The 13,116-nt window shown below is 36.3% G+C and overlaps 1 protein-coding gene across 1 annotated transcript in view; it reads right to left on the bottom strand.

Moving 5' to 3' along the window:
* LOC106067079 (uncharacterized) overlaps positions 1-13,116 on the bottom strand; it is a 242,612-nt gene that overhangs the window by 69,891 nt on the left and 159,605 nt on the right. The gene's annotated exons all lie outside the window — the stretch shown is intronic.

Raw genomic sequence — 13,116 nt, 5'->3', positions numbered from 1 at the left:
AAAAATAAATTTAAAAAAAAATTAACTATTGGTAAGTAATTATTTTGTTTGGTATCTCGAACAAAGGAAATAATTCGTACTTGACTGATGTGGTGCTATAAGTTAAATTAGTCCCCTTGAGAAATCTAGAACCCTAAGTGAATATTTTTTTATGCATTTAAAAAACGATCATGTAAACATTCACAAGATACTCCCTTATTCCCTCCCCTTTCACAACTGTTCCAGAGAAGTGATAGGATCATAGCGCATTGAGAAAGCTAAAAGCTGAACAAAAACAATTGGTAAAAATATTTCTTGCGCACAGGTCAATGATACATATAATGACACGACTGATCCAAAGTAACTGATACAATTAGAAAAAATCTATGCTTTTTTTTTTTTTTTTTTTTTTCATTTTTTTTTTATGTTTTTCTTGTTATTATTATTGTTATAGTAATAGGGAAAATGGGATGGTTTCATTGAAAAAAACAAAAAAACAAATATATATAAAGCCTGGGAAAAAAGCAACGGGCTTAGCCGGTGGGTAATGCTAGTTAGTATATGTTTTTAAAATAGTTCACTTATCACTTCTTTTGAATTCTGTGCACAAGATTAACCAAAAGCATGTAATATAAGGTTGAGCCTCCTTGTATGGAATTCTCCAACAAAAGAGATAACATCGACCGGCAACGTAGCATACACCGCTATTTTGCAGGGCCGGCCTTTGGCCACTGCAACCTATGCGACCGCATTGGACCCGCACTTTAATAGGACCCGCACGTTCACAGGAGCCGCGGTAATTCTATGTGTATAGATTATTAAATTAAACCATATTATAACTTAAAACAGATTTCCCGCGCCCTCCTGTCGATTTACCAGGAGCTTCTGGAAATCTGCAGAAATTACAAAATATACGAAAAAGTCCTAAAAATGTACTGAAATATATAGACAAAATTAATAACTTTGGGGTGTCATTCAATATGGAAAACGCCAATGCCACCCGCGGAATTATGCATCAGCCGTAATTGTGTAATCTGATGAAAAAAGCTTCTTGAGCCTCAAACTAATGAAGAGTTACTTGAGGTCAACAATTCTCAAAGATAGATTGAAACATTTGGTAATTCTCGCTCTTGAGCGGGATCTATGTAGGAAACATAATTATTAAGATATACTGTATGACTTTGCTACACGCAAGTCTCGTAAAGTAATTCTGTACGTAGTAAAGAATAAATAAAATGCATAGACGAATTTATTTTTTAATACAAACTCTTAAATTTCACTTATTATTCGCTTCCCTACCCAAACTTGGCCCCGCGAAATCCATTTCGCATAGGGCCCCACAATGGTTTAGTCCGGCACTGCTATTTACATATATATACATAGTAGATTAATCTCTTTCCATGACTTTTTGTTCACATTGGTTAGTCCGCCCTGCCTATTTAGTGTTTGTAAAATGTTTGTTTGTAAAATGTTCCTTTAGAGTTGAAGATAGTTTACTTCCTAGTCCAAACCTTCCGCAGGACAAAGGGTGATGGGGGCGGGCATGTTTTGTTAAATTTAAACGAATGTGCAGGCAGCCATCCGTAGTGTGAACACTACTCTTGTGTTCTCGTGGGGTGACTATCAGCAGAAATAAGAGAGTGATCTTTCCTTTACTTCTTACTACTCGACGAAATTCTTGAGGGAAGAAGATAATTATATATACAGATTGTGAACAGTAATGCTTAGGTATTTATAGCCTTGAATTAATACACAGTTTTCTAACGCTTGTCACGGACCACATCACTGCACAAAAAATAATATACAAAAATAAATAGAAATAGTCCAATCCCTTGGCAATAAGTTTTGTCGGCTTCATTATGCTCTGTGGTCAGAAGATTTAAGTGGCTGGATCGTACTAAGTCAAGTGTAGGATGTAGCCGAAGACCAAAATTAGATAACACTGGTTCAGGACTTAAATTGCTAAGTTGATTTTTTCACAAGTAATCATTCCGTTATCACTATTTCCAAAGTAAGCCTTTCAGTTCCTGGTATCATAAACTACAGATGTTTCTTCAAAAGAGAAAATAAATAAGTCCCAAGCATTTCATGTCAAGATAGTCATGCATGTTAATCAGTGGTGTAAAACTTTTCTAATTCGTTGGATTTCCTGGTAGATTCCGGCCAACAGTTTTATGCTCTAATGGCACTAGGTAGTAAGGAGCACCTGTACGAATTTGTCCAAGCATATAGAATAAGAAATGTGTCTTTCTGACCTTTGTGTCTTTCTGAGTATGTTATTAGATTTTGTATTTGTAAGTTATGTTTTTGTGTTCTATACAATTTCACTCTTTATTCTTATGTCCTGAAGTGTCTAAAAATTTTACAAATGGCGTTACTCTAATGAAATGTAAATATTTATTGATAATAAATTTTAAGGCTCTATTTTGCATCTGTTTTAGTTTCTATATATCTAGCTGTCCCCGAAGTGGGAAAGACGCTATAAGTTTCGTGTGGAATGTTTGTCCGTCATTCCCGTGTAGATCTTGTAAACTAGAAAATATATTGAAAATCCGACATGATATTTTAGTCTTTCAAAGTTCTGATGCAACGACTCATTTTCTTTTTCTGAAAGTGAAAAAATTTAATTTTTAAAATCAACTACGCAAGCAGTGTTTTCAGAAAAAAATACACCTATTTACAACTATTCTATTTGTCACAGATTACATTATAGAATTGTTTGTACATTTCACTTTTGAAAGTAATATAAGCCCTCAACATGAGTCTCGGGATTTAATCCTCAAATTTAGACACTTGACATCCAAGTCAGGATTTACCCAAGGGACGTAATTAGTATGTTTGAAATCTATTGGTTGATTTGAATTTAAACAAAGACATTTTTGAAAAGAGTTAGCGCCAGAGAATTGGCGGTAGTAAGAAGGAAAAGTCAGTCGATAAAATAATGTTCTTGTAGCTAGTCACGTTTCTAAGAGCTCTGATCTAAAGCCTTTGTAATATGTTTCATGCTCATTGATTTGTAATTTGTACATAAACTGTACTTACGTTGTATTTAATAAAGTTCCAGAGTTTAGTTTTATCAAAGAATCGTCAATTGTGATTCTAGATCGTCATTTTTATTAACTATTGAATTCAAGTAAAATCCCCGGCATAACAACACATCGTAACATCGTGCATGTTGTTACATCTGGCACAAGTGTTGTTACATTGGCACTCTCCGACAAATAAAAGTTCATGGACAACTTTTAACGAAATTTATTCAAGATCTAGGACCAATTTCTAAAACTCTTCAAAGGAACTTCATTCTTATTTAACGGAGGACAGAATTTCTGTGTTTAACAGGTCAGTTGGTTATCGATAATTCTTTTATAAAGATTTTCGTTAGAGTTACGTTTAACTCACGAAATCTATTATTATATGTAATTGGCAAAAGGAATAAGACCAATATACATAATAACTGGCAATATAAAAGACCAGTAAAGCAAATAACTGGCAATATAAAAGACCAGTAAATCAAATAACTGGCATTATAAAAAAGACCAGTAAATCAAATAACTGGCATTATAAAAAAGACCAGTAAATCAAATAACTGGCGTTATAAAGAAGACCAGTAAATCAAATAACTGGCGTTATAAAGGAGACCAGTAAATAATCATTTGTGCAGCACAAAGTAAACAGAAGACCAGATTTAACCAACTGTTAAACCAGTAAAAAGTACATCGGCTCAATAGATCTATATATTCAATCATACGACTCCAGTAACTACAAGTCTACTGTCAAGAATTTATTAGCAAATTGAGGCTTCAAGAACCTTGTCATTATATTATTATTATATCTGAGATAAAGCCAAAATCCAGATATCGAACATTTTGCTCCAATACAAGAAACTAACAAAAAAATTAAATATGGCCTCCAGTTCCAGAACACAACGACTCTTCGAATTGATAGAATTAGCCAAAGAAAAGCAAATGCCAAAGCCAGACCAGTGGGCAGAGAAACAAGAAGAGAAAGAATATCAAGAGCAAGAAGCTGAAAAACAAAGGCAAGAATCTGAAAAACGCATGCAATTAGAAGAAAAAAAATTGCAAGACGCTGAAAAACGCATGCAATTAGAAGAAAAAAAATTGCAAGATGCCGAAAAACAAAGGCAAGACGCCGAAAAACAAAGGCAACATGAAAAAGAAAAAATGGAATTCGAAAGGCAAAATAAAGAAAATAAAGAAAGCATTCCAATTCAAGGTCACTCAAGTATGTTTGACAAATACAGATTAATGAACAAAATATCGGCTTTCAACGAAAACATTGACAATATGGACTCGTATCTCATAAGATTTGAAGAAATAGCTACAACATCCGGTCTACCTGAAGCACATTGGTCGAGCTCACTCCTTACCCTCTTGACTGGCAAAGCTGTCAACATTTGCTCACAACTGTCCATCAATGAACGCAGCACTTACTCTGATATCAAGGAAGCTCTACTGCGGCAATACGGAGCAACTTCAGCCAACTATAGAAAGAAATTCTATAATGAAAGGCCACAGCAAAATGATGATCCTCAAATTTTTGTAGCAAATATGTCAATGTGGTTTGATAGATGGGTATCCATGGCAAAAATAGAAGAAAGTTACCAAGCTCTTCGTCAACATATTATTATCGACAACATCACCCATGCTCACTCAGAAGATATTCAATCCTACATTATAGAGAGAAATCCTACTGATATACAGACATTAACCAAGATCATCAGACAATATAGAGCAGCCTATCCAAGCAAGTCAGTCAAACCATCTGTTGAAGAAAATTTTGTCTGCTTTGCTCAAGACAAAAATGCAAGATATAAGTCAGATGACAAAGTCAAATGCAACAAATGTCATAAACTAGGGCATTTCACGTCTCAATGCCGCAGCAGAACCACAGAATGTTCATATTGCCATAAAAAAGGTCACCAAACTCATGAATGTTGGAAAAAACAGGCAGTCTCCAAAAATCAAAATTTTGATAGACCCACATCACCAACTCAAAGATACAGCAATAGAGAGCAATACAATCTCAACAAAACACCTGGAAATAATAAACCAGATAACAAACCTCGCTACAGAAGTCATTCACAGGACTCCAGACCACAATATATGCCAAACAGAAGCCCATATAACAGAAGCTATTACAATGAGCACTCAACTATGACAGTCATTGCAAAGTCCAATGGTCTCAAATTTTATCCAGGCTTTGTAGGAGACAAGAAGGTGGAAGTTCTTCGTGACACCGGAAGCACGTCCACATTAGTACATGAACGCTTCGTACACGCAAACCGTTTCACAGGCAACCACGTCCAAGCCACCGCATTCAACGGAACTGTCAGCAAATTACCTGAAGCCATCATTTATGTTACTACACCATTCTTCAGTGGTCAAACAAAAGCATTAGTAACACCCAATCTACCAGTGGACCTAATCATTGGAAACATAGAGGGAGTTAAAGAATGCACTCCTCGAGAACTTACTGAATGGACAAATGCCATAGAGCAAGGTCAAAAATGTTTGGCAGTAATGACAAGATCCATGTCCAGACAACAAGAACATTTGGCACCTGAACAAGTTAGCCAAAATAATCTCATGGCTACCTCAATTACTCAAGCCATGCAGAATGCAACAGAACCAGTTACTAGTCCAGTAGCCAGCAACAATCAAGAACATTCAACATGGACACCCCCAGTTACATCAAGCCCATCCCTACCGGTCATAAGTCCACCTCCAATTCCCGAATGTCCATTGTTGAACTTTGAAGAACAAGACGACATGCCCAGAGCCTCTAACAATGATACAAGAACTCTAACTAGTCAAACTGAAGTCCATCAAGACAAGCCATATTTCACACATGATGACTTCAAAGAAGAACAGAAACGAGATCCAACATTGCGAATACTTTATCAGAAGGCTCAAGCAAACAAACAGCTGAATCTACCAAATAAACCATATTTTCAAGATGGCCTCCTGGTGAAGAATGCCATGCATAAAGACAATACCATTCAGCAAATAATAGTGCCACAGAAATACAGGAAAGAAATACTGGCAACAGGACATAACATTCCACACGCCAGCCATATGGGTGTAGTCAAAACTAAAGCCAGAATCCTCAAAGAATTTTATTGGCCAAGTATCATTAAAGACGTCAAGAAATACGTGAAGTCATGTCATATTTGCCAAGTCAAAGGACCTAAGAACAACAAACCACAGGCACCAATTCAAGATATGGAATTGACAGACAAGCCATTCCAAAAAGTCTCAGTTGATTTGATTGGTCCTATGCCAGTAGCTTCAGCAAGAAACCATCGATATGTCCTGACATTGATTGACACATGTACAAGATGGACAGAAGCAGTACCTCTAGTCAACATTACAGCGCTTGACATAACCAGAGCTTTGTCAGAGATATTTTCCAGAATTGGTTTCCCAGAAGTTATCCTCTCTGACAGAGGCACACAGTTCACAGCTGACATTACCAAAGACTTCATGAACATGTACCACATCAAGATGAAATTCACAACGCCCTATCATCCCCAAAGCAACGGGCTTTGCGAACGATTCAACGGTACTTTGAAGAGGTGCATTTCAAAAATAGCACACGACAATCCACAGAATTGGGACTTATTGCTACCAGCAGCTCTGTTTGCATACAGAGAAAGTCCTCAAGAAACCACAGGATTCTCACCTTTCGAGATGGTTTATGGCGCCAACCCACGAGGACCAATGGCAATCCTCAAAGAAGCTATTATTCGCCAAAACTCAATCTCATCAGAAACCAAGACAGCGTTTCAACATGTGCAAGATACCAGAAACATAGTCATATCTGCATGTGAAAAAGCAAATGAAGCCACAGCCATAGCAAACTCCAATACCAGAATGAGAGTCAATGGAAACAGAACACTGAAACAATTTGAACCAGGAGATCAAGTATGTCTGTTACTACCAGACAAAAGCAACAGACTATTCATCAAATGGCAAGGTCCATTCCCCATACTCAGAAAGATAACAGATGTTGATTATGAGATAGACATACACAACAAAAAGAAAATCTATCACGTCAACATGTTACAAAAATATAACACAATAACTGAAGGTTCCACAAGCCCAGAACAAAATGAAAGAGCCATATCATGTCTTGCAGTCATACCAGAAGAAGATGAAAATGACACGTCTGAATTTGACGACATCAATATGCCACAAACAACTACCAAACAAACTGAATTTTGGCAAGACATCAAACTCAATTCAATGACACCGCAAAAGCAGAAAGAACTGACTACCATTCTCAAAGAAAATTCAGAAATATTCACAGATGTTCCAGGCAAAACGTCAATTGCGGAACACAATATAATACTTACTGATTCCAAGCCTACTAAAGCAAGACCTTATCCATTACCAGTACACTACAGAGACTTTCTTAAACAAGAAATTAATCAACTATTAGAGCAAGGAATCATTGAACATTCCAACTCTCCATATGCTGCACCAATAGTTCTTGTCCAACGAAAGCAAACGACAATTCCAAGAATGTGTGTCGACTTCAGACAGTTGAACAAAATAACCCAACTCGACTCATATCCTATGCCAAATCCTGAAGATCTTATGACTAAATTTTCAGAGGCAAAGTTCTTCACCAAAATAGACCTGTCCAGAGGTTATTATCAAATACCAGTCAGACAAGAATGCAAACAGTTTACGGCATTCACCACAGCTTATGGACTATTCCATTTCAACTTCATGCCATTTGGTCTAGTCAACGCCAGCAGTACCTTTAATAGAGCCATTCACAGCATACTAGGCAACCGCTCTGACACAGTGTCATATATAGATGACATTTGCATATTCCATAAGACATGGAACGAACATATCAAAGGACTACAAGAAGTTTTCAGCATACTGAAAGAACATGGTTTTACCATAAAGCCTAGTAAGGTAGAACTAGCCATGTCAGAAATATCCTTCCTGGGTTATAAAGTCAGCTACAATTCGCTGAGACCACAAGAGAACATTATTCAACGCATACTAGACATCAAAGTCCCCACCAGTAAAAAGCAAGTGAGAAGTATTTTGGGTCTGTGTAATTTCTACAGACATTTCATACCAGGTTACACAGCACTCATAGCTCCATTGACCGAACTCACTAAGAAAGGACAACCAACGAAGATTCCATGGTCTACAGAGTTACATACCACGGTTGAGAACATTAAAACTGAATTTTCAAGAGACACTATTCTCAAACTTCCAAATCCAGAGAAGCAATTTTACCTCGCCACAGATGCTTCATCTTCAGCCATAGGAGCATGCCTAATGCAGAGTTACCAAGACACTTCACAGAAATGCCAAGAGACGTTGCACCCAGTATTTTTCATCAGCAGGAAGTTGTCACCAGCTGAAACCAGATACTCAACCATCGAACGGGAATGTCTAGCCATTGTATGGGCCATTGCCAAGTTCTCCAGATATCTACTAGGTGCCCATTTCACACTCCTAACTGATCATGCACCACTAGCATTTCTAAACTCAAAGAAGTTAGCGAACAGTCGTTTAACTCGTTGGAGTCTACAACTTACAGACTACCAATTTGAGGTCAAGACAATTCCTGGACGTGAGAATGTCTTCGCTGACACACTTTCCAGATGTATTTAATTCTTAACATAATTGTATATATATTTTTCTTCCACATATTTTTTTCAACAGGTATTCTATATCAGATGTTACATTTATTTTAGCACCAAGCAACTCACTGAGGAAGGTCACTCATTCAAGATACTTTTTAATTATGTTTCAGCATCTTTGCATATGACATGCATCAGACATTGTAATTTTTAAATCATGTGCATTTTATTTCAGGTATTTTATTTCAGGTCGAATATTATTGCATATATCCTATTATAATAGTACAGATACATGACAGACAATTGGAATTTTTCATTGCTTCACACATGTTGAGATTTATATCACATTGAGTATTATTATTCAGAAGATTGTCATGTACTATCACAATTATTTTTTCTATGTCAATTGTTCATATGCAATATATTTTCCATGTACACATTTCCACATTAGTACTAACCAAATGAGTTGTAGTATCATAACAATTTTTTGTGTATTATACGCATTTCTATTACCATACAAATGCTAAATGGAGAGGGGGGTAATATGTCACAGATTACATTATAGAATTGTTTGTACATTTCACTTTTGAAAGTAATATAAGCCCTCAACATGAGTCTCGGGATTTAATCCTCAAATTTAGACACTTGACATCCAAGTCAGGATTTACCCAAGGGACGTAATTAGTATGTTTGAAATCTATTGGTTGATTTGAATTTAAACAAAGACATTTTTGAAAAGAGTTAGCGCCAGAGAATTGGCGGTAGTAAGAAGGAAAAGTCAGTCGATAAAATAATGTTCTTGTAGCTAGTCACGTTTCTAAGAGCTCTGATCTAAAGCCTTTGTAATATGTTTCATGCTCATTGATTTGTAATTTGTACATAAACTGTACTTACGTTGTATTTAATAAAGTTCCAGAGTTTAGTTTTATCAAAGAATCGTCAATTGTGATTCTAGATCGTCATTTTTATTAACTATTGAATTCAAGTAAAATCCCCGGCATAACAACACATCGTAACATCGTGCATGTTGTTACATCTGGCACAAGTGTTGTTACACTATTAATAGTGACAAACACAGGAGACTAAATGGTAAGATGGGTTACCATACTTAAAACACATTTATTTATGGTTTTAGATTTTTTCTTTTACTTTTTTTTTTAGGTGGAAAAATCTTTTGTAATATGCATATAAGTTGAACATTATTTACAACAACAATTAAGAAGTAGTTTTTCATAATATCTAGTGAACTTCAATAGAACACATTGGTATGTAAGACAACAAACTATGGATTTCTAATTTTTTTATTTACGAAATTTTTTTTTTAATGAGGCTTTGAATAAGAGAATGACTCTATACAAAACAATTAGATCAATAAGATAGTCATTATATGAAATCAGTTAGGACAGGTTTACATCTAACTTCACCTTTAAATTTACATATCCCTTGGTCTGCTTGACTGTTGGGGCATCACACAGGATCTGTCAACCTTCTATCTCTATTTTTCTCTCTCATTTTTGTTGAAAGAATTTCATTCTTATGTTCTTCTGAAAATATTGAAAGCTTATTTTTTACCTGCCTGGGGACCGATTTCGAGTTTGTTTATCCACACAAACTCTCTTACAAACCTTGTTTAAATTTTTTAAATGTTTTCTTGTTATTGTCGCAAACTGCCAGGGTCAAGGTTTGTTAGAGGGAAATAAAACTTTGTATTTCATTAACAGTGTTCACTGAGGAATTTTCTGGTGATGTGACAGGTCATCAGTAGTACTGCCATTAGACAGTTACGGAGAATGTAATAAAGAATGTTTAGGGCATTGACTTTGTCTATAATATCAGATGTTACTATCCCCCTGGCGAATATATCTACAGCGTATATTGATATTTTAGATAATTTTCCATAGTCTCTTTATCTCCAAGCTTGGTTTACAATTTTATCGATTTTTTTGAAGAGATTTGTATTATCTCCACAATGACATGATATATGTTGATTCTATTTAAATGTACTACTTGGAAGTAACACAGCGCTGAATATCTCTTACTTGAGATTAATGCTTTTAAAATCAATTCATTCAAACAAGTAATTCAAAATATAAATAACTTCTAGGAGGCTAACATGACGGACATAAAATAATATACTGTTGAAATAAAACAGTTGGAAGATCAAGGCATTCAATATTAAACCAACAATGAAGAAACGCTCAAAACAATCCACTTGGAACAATGACCAATGTTTAATGGCCAACAACTGTAAACAACTACTAAGACAGAATTCCAGGCACTGGTGGCCTGGCACAAGACTAATAAAAATATTTTAGACAAACCAAAATGTCTAACAAAAATTGAGGAATCTTGGAAGACAACAGCATCATAACCACGTCAAGTCGTCAGGAAGTGGGCGACTTCTTCAATCAAGACTAGAACCGAGCGGTACAAAAACTCGTTCGTTCCTTACTCGGTCAGACTTTATCAACGCCACTCGTTGATCAGGAAACATGAAAAGTATCAAGATATCTTTGAGTAGTCGCTCAATGAACTCTTTATGTTGTGTTTGCTCTATTTATGTGAATGTTTCTATTGTATTGTTTTTATATGAGGAAAGTGTTTGAATTGTGGTTAAAAATTCGAAATATTTTTAAATCACATTGAACATTGTATCGGATGCTGTTCACCAAGAACAAATGACAATAATTTGGCAAATGTGCAGCATTGTCACCACTAGTGGAACCAGAACTTATATGTAGGTGAAGGCGATTTTTTCCAAACCCTAACCCTAACACACAGTAAACCCTAATCCTAGGTATAAAAAAACACACACACACAACAAATATAGAATAACAAAAAATGGTCCATATTACAATTACAGCAGCGTTTCTCAACCATGAGCAAAAAAAAAAACATAACAAAAAAGGCACGTTGTTGTCCCTTCTCTTGACAGCTAGGGAGTCTGGGGGAGCGTTGTAAGCTCTTTGAAGCGGGGTTTGGGGCGTTGCCCGGCGCCAAGCGCTTTCGTGCTTTCTTCACTGCACAAACGCATTCACCTGACATCAACAGCTCATTCACCTGACATCTAAAGCTCATTCACCTGACACCTAAAGCTCATTCACCTGACATCAACAGCTCATTCACCTGACATCTAAAGCTCATTCACCTGACATCTACAGCTGATTCACCTGACATCTAAAGCTCATTCACCTGACATCTAAAGCTCATTCACCTGACATCTAAAGCTCATTCACCTGACATCTACAGCTCATTCACCTGACATCTAAAACTCGTTCTTCATCGTATTAATAAGGCAGAAAAAGTTTAGTAAAATTAATATAACGGGAGGCGAGGGATGATACTGAAGTGTGAGTGACAATCGAGGAAAAATTAGCGAAGTATACCTTTAGTATGCGTATTTGCCGTAATATTATCTGTATGTTTTGCGATACCATTTGTAGTAGGCCTGTTTTTTTTTCAGAAGAAGACACCAACAGAACGATGGTTTAATAATGTTCTTTAAATATATTCTACCGATTTTCAAACCAAGTTGGGGGGGGGGAATCGCCCCTACCCGCCCCCCTTTGGATCCGCTGGTGTGCCACGCAAGATAACAATGTGTATTGTTTTCGTTAAAAGTATTTTTATTCTTTATTTTAAGATTTCGTTTTTTAGCGGCCCCCGAAAGGGGAAAAGACGCTATTAGTTTTGTGTGAAATGTCTGTCCGTCTGTCCGTCTGTCCGTCCGTCCCGTTTAGATCTCGTAAACTAGAAGAGATATTGAAAATCCGAATTCACAATATTTTAGACCATTCAAAGTACTGATGCAACGGCTACTTTTTTTTTTCTGAAAGCGAAAATTCTAATTTTTTAAAATAAATTATGCAAATAGTTTTTTATAAGAAAAAGCTAATTAGTATGCATTATATGTTAGACCTAGTCTAAGACGAATAGTAATCTTATAAACATCATTTTCGTGGACATTTTATCTATATAGCGGAATTTTTTAAATTTTTTTTTGAGGATTTGAATATGAGCCTTTTAAAAACAAAAACAATTAACTTATTTAGTTCGAACCGAGGGTCCCGGGTTCGAATCCTGGTGAAGACTAGGATTTTCAACTTCTGAGTCTACCCAGCTCTAATGGGTACCTGACATTAGTTGGGGAAAAGCAAAGGCGGTTGGTCGTTGTGCTGGCTACATGACACCCACGTTAACCGTAGGCCACAAAAACAGATGAACTTTACATCATCTGCCCTATAGACCACAAACTAGTTAGGCCAGGTTCACATCTAACTTTACATTCACTTTCACGTATCCTTTGATCTGCGGGACGGTTGGGGCACTACACAAGATCTGTTAACCTTCTTTCTCCATTCTTATCTCTCATTTGTCTTTGATATAATTTCATTCGGATGTTCTTTCTGAAAATATTGAAGCCTACCTGGGTCTGGGTGGACCACTGGTCGTGCGGTTTGCGCGCTGGACTGTCGTTTTGATTTATCGACGATCGAAGGTTC

Source organism: Biomphalaria glabrata, chromosome 9, assembly GCF_947242115.1.
Source record: "Biomphalaria glabrata chromosome 9, xgBioGlab47.1, whole genome shotgun sequence".
NCBI lineage: Eukaryota > Metazoa > Mollusca > Gastropoda > Planorbidae > Biomphalaria > Biomphalaria glabrata.
This window is presented reverse-complemented; position numbering and strand designations above follow the sequence as displayed.